Below are 9,270 nucleotides of genomic sequence, written 5' to 3' on the forward strand. Positions count from 1 at the left end.
TAGTTCAGGATTTACTACCTTTTATTATCCTCGGAGAGTATGAAGTCTGAATAAATTACCGCTAGATCTTAGCCCTCCGCCTTCTAACTTGTTTTGCTTCCTTATAATTGCTCGTAGAAGAAAGACAGACACAGTTGGGTGTGTTACATTTCTTGGAAGGTGTGTTTTGTTCACAGAATGCAGGTGCGGCGTGCGATGATCTCACTGTGCTGCTTCACCGTGAACTTGGGTGGGTTCCGTATTTGTACTTGTCAAGAACAGTGCCTGGCAACTTGGGCATCACAGAGGAGGTGGTCATTATATGTTGCTGCCCAGCTCACTAGCTGACTTACTTAAAAGTCAACATGTTGGTGGCTTTGGTTAAGTAAGCTTTCAGAGGCAACATAACTGGGGCTTTATGTAAGCAAGGATAATGATTCCTTGAGTGAGTCTCGGTGCTGGGACAGCCTCTGCTGGCAGAAGAGAAATGTTTTTATAGGGTGTTTTGTGGAAGGCCAGGAAGCTACAAGCCCATGCCCGAAATCCAGTGGTTATATTATTCAAGAATTCTTTCTTAGTATTAATACAAATGCATCTAAGTGGTAAATTGCTTCGCATTACCAGTATGAGCACCTTTGTGTGAATTAGTTGTCAAATCCTTTCTTTCTTTCTTTTTTTATATTTTATTTTATCATGGTAAGAACACAACATGGGATCTGCCTTCTTAACAGATTTTTAATACAGTATTGTTGACTGTAGGCATCATGATGGTTAGTGGGTTTCTAGGCTTGTTCATCAGTCTTAACTGAAACTTCATGCCTGTTGACTAGCACTCCGCCGTCCCCACTCCCCCCAGCCCCTGACAACTACCAATCTACTCTTTGATTCTGTTTTAGATGCCTCATATAAGTGGAATCACGCTTCCTCAAAAAATTAAAACCAGAACTACCATAGGATCCAGTAGACCCACATCTGGGTATCCCCCAAAGGAATTGAAATCAGGATATGGAGGAGATGTTAGCACTCCCATGGTCGTTGTAGCTCTGTTCACAACAGCTAAGACACGGGATCAACCTAAATATCATAGAGGATGAGTGGATAAAGGGAATGTTATGTATACGTATGGCAGAGTACTACTCAGCCGTGAAGAGCAAGGAGCCCCCTTGTTTACGGCCAGCCCCCAGGGAGAGGAGCCCTGGGTAACCAGGCTAGAGGAGTGCACCCCCACCCCCACTATACTCTAAGGGCCCCTCTCCGTGCTGCGCTGGTTGTGAGCTGTTATTTGCCTCCATCTTCATCATCTACCTCTTTCCACTGGATGTAGCAAGAACTGTGTGTCTAGTTGGTTTCTGGGCCTCCAGTGCCTGGCACAGGGCTGACCCCACGGAGACAAAATCCACACCGTCGGAAGGGTTCGTCATTCTGTTAGCCTAGCCGCAGAGCCTCCCACGGTGAGGGGGGGACCTGCTTGATTTGCACTGATGAGACAGGACCAGGATACAGGGCATCCCCGACCAGCATGCCCTGACCTTGGCCTTGAGTGTGACAGTGGTTTCTCCTGCAAAGGCAGCCCCCAGAGGACGGTCGCCCCTCCACCTGCCCACCGGCTCTGCTGCGGCTGCCTTGCAGGACCGTTCCTGTCTTCATCCTAGAGAAATGACGCCCGCCTTGGCCTGTTTCTTTCTTTCTTTTTTTTTTTTAAAGATTTTATTTATTTATGTGACAGAGAGACAGCCAGCGAGAGAGGGAACACAGCAGGGGAGTGGGAGAGGAAGAAGCAGGCTCCCAGCGGAGGAGCCCGATGTGGGACTCGATCCCGGAACGCCAGGATCACGCCCTGAGCCAAAGGCAGACGCTTAACGACTGCGCTACCCAGGCGCCCCTGGCCTGTTTCTTTTAATGGAAACTCCTTAGTAGCCCTGCAATGAAGGGTTGTTTTGTGAGTAACCAGCTCTGTGGGACCTCACCCTAAGAAATAAAACTGAGTGATCGAAAGAGGGAGCTGTGCCACTCGTTGGCCCTGCAGCGAGACGGGAGCTGTGGAAGGGAAGAGCCAGAAACCTCCTCCTGGAGATGAAGTCCTTACACCCTGGGTCTGAATGTAACGCCCACCAATGAAGAAGGTTGAAACCGTGACATGAGGAAAATTTGCAGTGAATCTTTTTTTACTATTAAAACAATGGATTTCAGCTTTCTGTTTCCTCAAAAGTGTACAGATGAAAAGACAGATTCTTAAAAAGTGTATTCACACTTATCATGCATGAACTGTCCTTCTGCCTAAAACTGTCAGTGCGGATTTTCCATAGATAAGAAAATCTCCATAATTTTATTTTTTTATTATTTTTACATTTTTTATAGATTTTATTTTTAAGTAACGTCTACACCCAATGTGGGGCTTGAACTCCCAACCCCGAGATCAAGAGTCACACGCTCCACCGACTGCGCCAGCCAGGAGCCCATCCGCGATTTTAGTCTCCATGAAAAGTAGCATTTGGGGCGTCGCTCCTTGGGGCAAGGAGACAATATACTCATCGAAGTTAATACTCATGGCTCCTGAACAGAGTTGGTGAGAGCTCGTCAGCGCGGGTGGCCGGACCACAGCTTTGATTTATCCCATAAGCCTGTGAGCTTCGTGTTTGAACCTAAACCAAGTTTCTGAGTTAGGTGCTCTGAGTCCGGAATTTGCTGTTGACCTTGCCGACACCACTTACCTCCCAGCAGCCCAACTGGCGGCTCTGTGGTTATCTCCCCCACGTAAGAAGACAGATGAACGCTGGGTTCACTGTCATGATGAGTGCTTTTCAGAGCTTTATGGAGGTGGTGGGAGGCAAGAGCCTGGAATATTTATGAAGCTTCTTGATTGATTCTTTTACATTTGTTCTCAAGTGACAATTCCAGCCATCTACTGAGACAGGCACATATCTATTTAAGGGAGCACCCTATTTTGGAAATGTTATTTTTTTTTTTCCTAAAAGGGTAAGAAACTTTAGCGACATTTTTTTTTTTTTTTTGTTCCTAGAGAACTTTGTCAACTTGATGACGGTTGACAGAGAGGAAAGTTTCAGTGAGCACTGTAGCGTCATTGGATTGGGGTTTGGAAGGACTCTTGGAAGCATTCGTGCCAGCTCTGGAAGAGGCATGCAGGGAAGTGAGGTGGCTGGGCAGATGGAGGAGTGGAGATGGTATTTCCCAACCCCAGGGCTGCTCAGATTCTCTCGCCTTCGTTTTCTAAATCGTAGACTCATCATTCCCCACCACCCTCCTGCACTGCGCCCTCCCTCAGAGACTTTCAGTGTTGGTTAAATCTGGGCTACGGGTTCTGGAACGGGGTCTGAGGACTTCCAGGCTCTCCGGGAATTTGCTTCCTGTACCGTGGAGGCACAGATTTGTGCGAAACATACAGGTCGTCAGATGGGCACTTGGCAGGCCTAGGGTCTATAGCATTCATTAGGGTCCCTCAGAGGAAACCGTGACCTAAAAAAGCTTTAGGACCCCCAAAGTAGGGAGAGGTAGGTGAGCTCTGGTGTTTTTATTCATTCCCTCAAGTAGCTTTTTTTAAAAATTATTTTTAGTATTATTATTTTTTTTAGTGAGAGAGCATAAGTAGGGGGAACAGCAGAGGGAGACGGAGAAGCAGACTTCCCGCTGAGCAGGGAGCCCAGTGTGGGACTTGATCCCAGGACCCTGGGACCATGACCTGAGTCGAGGGCAGACGCTTAACCTCCTGAGCCACCCAGGGACTGCTCAAGTAGCTTTTTAATAATACTGACCTTGTGTCTGGTTCTGTGCTGGCTAATTGGTGCTCTGTAGTTCTGGTAAAAGAGTTGAATGTTGTCCCCAGTTGGGTCACCTTGAGTTTCTGTCTATTATTGAATTTCTCTCTGTTATTGCCATTTCCGGTTCATCTACTGGAGGCAGAATACTTTATTTCATCTGATTGAAGCATCCTTAGGAACGTGTACAGTTCTAAACCTCCTGGTCTTCTGGGTATGCACCAAGTTGAAAAGTGCTAGAAAAGCCAGGAGGAAGGGGCACATGGAACCACCATGCCTGGTACCTTCAATCATTGGATTCAATCACTGAAGCCATGTGGGCGGCTCGCCATCAGTCCCCATCCTGATCTTCCGCAGACGCTACCCAGTGTGTCTCGGTGACTGGGAACAAAAGCGTGCAGGAGCCTTGTGATAGTGGCCTTGCGTCTTTGCCACAGGAAGGGACATTGTAGGCAGAGCCTTGTCCTGGAGGCCTGGCCGATCATGTCATATGTGCATGTGGCTGCTGAATGGTTGGTACTTATAAGATATTAGATAACTTCGCAGCTACCAGATTTGTAGTTCCTTTTAGATCCTTCTGGCCTGAATTCAAATGGATGAATCAGAGAGATGTGGCGTTTGGTCTTGGCATCAGTTTCTTTACCATCTCGAAATCCTTTCAAAACTTTTTTTTTTTTTTGATCTAACTTTCTCTAGAATTTAAATCTATAGGAATATCTTTGGGGCTATAAGGGAGCATATAAAATACAAAGTATTTCTGTTCATAAGAGCCCTAGACTCATTTCAACCAATCAGTTGACAAATATTTACTGAGAACCTACTATGTATTGGGGTCACACTGGTGAGGAAGACAAATTTTCTGTCCAGACTCTACCTTTTAGACAGGAAGATGGGTAGAAAACATGTAAAAAATAAATAAGGTGATAGTAATTTAAAAATAAGGTAATTTTAGATAATGGTAAGTAGGAACCAGTCGGAGTTCTTAGTAGCAAACAGCACAAATTGGTCAACTGAAACAAAAAAAGAAGTTTGGAAGGGTGTCAGGTTGCTTCCAGAATCTACCAGAAGGCTTGGTTAGGAGTAAGAGAGGCAAGGCACAGCCAAGGCCCTGTCATAGAAACATGCGCCTCCCCTCTGGCCTATCTGCACTGCACTGCCGAGGCTGGAAACACGCTGCCGCTAGACTCTCAAATCCACCCCCACCAGCCCCTGGCCCTTCAGCTACGGGCAGTACCTCATGGGTCAGGGTCCCAGGTGGCCTCTGCTTAGGTCATGGGTGAATGTTCCAGCTCCTGGTGGATGGGAGAGGGAATATCTCCTCTCCCACACCTTCAGCTTTGCAGTAGACAGACACCTTGTGATCTCTCCATAGTAGGAAGGGATACTTGGATATGTCAAGTAGTGGCTCAGACAGTAACTGGGGGAGGTTGCCAGAGATCTCTTCGAGTAGGTAACATTTGAGCTGAGGTCCATGTGATGACAGGAGGCAGCAAGTTGGCCCAGGAGGGAGCATTCTATCCAGAATATCCAGAGACAGAAAGGAGCCCCCCAGAGAAAGACAGAAGGGAAGCAGGGGAAAGCTGGTAGGAGTCTAAGAAGGAGGAAGAGGATGGGAGGGATGAAGTCAGGGACTTGCAATGTCTCCTTGTGCAGGACCTTGCAGATCCCAGGAAGAGGTTTAGCTTTTACTCTTTTTGTGGTGGAAACCATTGCAGGTTTAGACGTTACTCTATTTGTGAGGGAAACAGTAACCCAAGGATGCCGTGAACCACCTAGCGGCTTGTACGTTGACCACGCTCTTGCAGCTGTCCAGGTGAATGATGATGGCAGCTTGGAGCAGGTGGAAATAGTGCAGAGGAAAAGATGTCAGCCTGTGGGAGAAGCCTATCTGGTAGGGGCTGGAGGTGGCCTAAGGTGACGATCAGTAGTTGAGTTTTAGCTGTGCTGAATTTAAAACAATTCTTACCTTCTCAAGTGGAAATGTTAAGGATGCAGATGGATATATGAATCTGGATCTCAGGGAAGATATTGGCATTCAGATTTGAGAGTCCTAGCTGAGTAAATGGTAACTAAAGCCACAGACCAGGACATCACGAAGAAGAGTGTGTAGAAGAGGGATGAGGGAAGTGTGTCAGGAGAGGAGGGTCTCAGAGGGGGCCAAGAAGGAGGTGCTAGCAGGTAGGAGGGTTCGCAGGTGAATGTGGAGTCATGCAAGCCTAGAGAAGGACATTTGTGCTGGATAGCTAGAGCACCACTTTTAAGATAAGAAATTCACTTTGGTTTGCATTATTTCAAATAGGCATTGCTGAAACATTTTGCATTTTTTATATCACAAAGTTATTTCCTTCAGTGAATTTTATTTATTTATATTTATATTACATTTGCTTCCAAAAAAGGATTTGAGGCAATTTGGTTTAAAGAGATATTAGAGGAAAACCATTAAAATACAAAATCAAACCGATACGGAAAGCAGAGGAAGGTAAATACTACCTGTGCTCATGTTCCATATACTGGCTTACCGTGACTGAGTATTACACTTAACTCAATCTCCCAGCAGCCAACATCGAAAGGAACAGGTTGGGTTATATAACTCTCTTCAGCTGTTAGGAAGAATGCCCAAATTTAAGGGAGACAAATTATTTCCAAATGCTGCTAAAAGTAAGTTGATTTTGAGTCACCCCATACATAATGGTAACAGCATGTTTCCCAAATAACAGTGCCCGTCATTATTTTATTCTCACGCAAGCTCTTTAAGGTAGATTTCATGCTCATTCCCATGTCATAGATGAGGCTGGGAGAGGGTAGGTGGCCAATATCACAAAGCTGAGAGGTGGTGGAGCTCGGATTTGAACTCAGTTCAATCTGGTGCCGGCACTTGGGTGCTGAGCCACCAGGCCATCCTGTTACCATACTGTGGCACCAGTGTCTTATACTGCCACCCTGCTGTCCTGCCACTGGGGTGCTCCGTCACCATGCTATACTACTGTCTTCAGGGTGGACTGCTCCCCCTTTATTTTCAGTTGCCAGGTGGATATCTTCAATTAAATGATTACAGGTATCTCAAATTCAACTTCTCCCAAACTTGTACGCTTTAGTTCTTCGGAGCTGTTCTTCTTGTATTCTTGGGTAAAGTCATCTTTGCATCCTTTCAACAATAAATGTGCACGATGAAGGTGAATTATTAGGTGAAGTAACCACACTAGACAATGAACTTTGTTGGTAGTGACTGTATCTGTCCACGTAATCCCAGGTCCTTAGACACTCAGTGTTTGCTTGTTGAGCAAATGCGATTACTACACACTTGGTTGTGTGTAATTGTAGCCTAGTACAAGACATGGAGAGAATAAGGGTAAAGTGAGGTTGGAAAAGATGGGTGGGATCCAACGGTGAAGGTGCCTGGAGGTACACTTCTACCCTCTTCCCCACCCTCCCCCACCACTCCCTTTACCCAGCCACTCCTTACCTTTCAGATCTCGGTGTAGACATTCCTGTCCCTGGAGTAACACAGTTTTCTCTAGGAAACTTCTCTCACTTCCCCTTGGAAGCTACTCTGACTACCCTCCCACCCATCCCTCGCTTGTTGGGCTAGGAGTCTCTCCTGTGTTCCCTTAGCGTTCAGGGCTTCCCCTACCACAGCGCTCCTCGCTCAGTCGTGCCAGTGCCTTTCTTCTCCTTGTCTTCCCACATTAGAACAAATGCTCCTTGTGGAAGGATGTCTGGTGGTTAATGCTGCCAACTGGACTGTTGGTTGGTGTTGTCCCATCACATCGTCCTCCTCCGGTCTGGACTTCCTCACAGCATGGTGCCTTATCCGAGGGCAAGAGTCCTAGGTGAGGAAGGGAGAGAGAGTGCAGGAGCTGTATTGCCCTTTGTGACCTTGCCTCGGAAGACGTGGTGTGCCACTTTACCATTCTCTAGTAGTCGAGACAGTGACTAAAGTCTTCCCAGTTCATGGGGAGGGGACATAGACCCCACCTCTTGATGTGGCTGGGACAAGGTCATAAAGTCACACTGTAAGAAGAGAACAGGAAATGAGAGGCATTTTTGTGGTTCCTTTGAAGAAACCAGCTGCCACTCTAGCAGTAGTCTCAGAACAATGGAAGCCAGGGTAGACGTGAACATTCAGTGGGAGGACAGGAACTACGGCCACACACAAAGATTATCCCTGGAGGAGTTTGGCAGGAAAGAAGAAAGAGATGGGACCATGTGCTAATCATAGAATGTTTTTATATATGTGTATGTCATAATTTCTTAGTGTGTCCACTGGGTTACCCATTGCTAGTCTGGTTTTGGTCGATGGATATATCTGTGACCATTAAAAACTAAAAATTCTGGGCTTTTAAGAATTCCTATTATTATTAAATGTTTCCTCCAGATTCACTAAATTGGGAAGATTTTGTGATGATAAGTTTCTTTTTAGGTTCTCTGCTGGCTGTCTTTGACAGTAGGAACCCCAAAGAGCTAAACCTTTCGAGCCCAGTTGCTGATTGGTTTTCTATGTTCCGTTGAGCTGGCCGGTTCCTCAGAGAATAACAAAGCAGATAAGGCTGTTCTTGATTTGTAACATATCTTTCCTGTCGAGTGTTGGAAGGTGGAGGAGGGTCCACAATGTATCCTCCAGACTGAGAAGTCACTTTAATACCGAAAAACAGAGCAAGCCATGTCATACTATTTACACAGTTTTATCGGGGTAACTTACTGGCAGGGGCAATCGGGCCGGAGGACGGGGTGGTGATCCAGGGCACTACACACTTGCCCCTATTCTCTGCCCCCATGCGCACCTTAGTCTCCAGCTTTTATGGAGCAAGGGGCATGGTGAGGCCACAGCATAGTCCCCTAATATGGTGTCCTCTATGCGCCAGAGGGGAGAACAAGATGGAAGGCCAAAGATGGAGTCTGTCGCCAGCATGTCAGCAGGTTAGCGGGATTCATATAGACCCTTGAGCAAATGTTTACTTTGTGGCTAATTTGAGGCAGTGTGCTGAGGTTTTTACCCATCCAGGAGACTTTGTGCATGGTTTTACATCCTAAAAGTGACCACACTGGGGTGCTTGGGTGGCCCAGTCGGTTAAGCATCTGCCTTTGGCTCAGGTCATGATCGCCAGGTCCTGGGATCAAGCCCTGTGTCTGGCTCCTTGCTCAGCAGGGAGTCTGCTTCTCTCTCTCTCTCTCCCTCCGCCCCTCTTCCCTGCTTGTTCTCTCTCTCTCTCAAATAAATAAATAAAATATTTTTTTAAAAAAGTGACCACACTTCCTACCTAAGTCAGTGCTCTTTGACATGGCAAGTGAGGGGCTGAAGGACGTTGCTTTTTCTGACAATCTCAGGTCCCAGTCCTTGCCCTACACCCCACCGTCAGCCACTCTCGACTGTAAGGTGTTCCCTGGAGACACTGGCTGCTGTACCCGCACCCCTCTGGGCCTGTGTGTTGCCCTGCCCTTTCCTCTCCTTCTCACGTGGCCAAATAAACTCCTGCAAGACACGGTCCCAGTGTTGCTTTTCATTTTCAGGGCTGATTTT

The sequence above is a fragment of the Ursus americanus genome, chromosome 19 (genome assembly GCF_024610735.1).
Source record: "Ursus americanus isolate L20-20 chromosome 19, mUrsAme1.1.p, whole genome shotgun sequence".
NCBI classification, from domain to species: Eukaryota; Metazoa; Chordata; class Mammalia; order Carnivora; family Ursidae; genus Ursus; species Ursus americanus.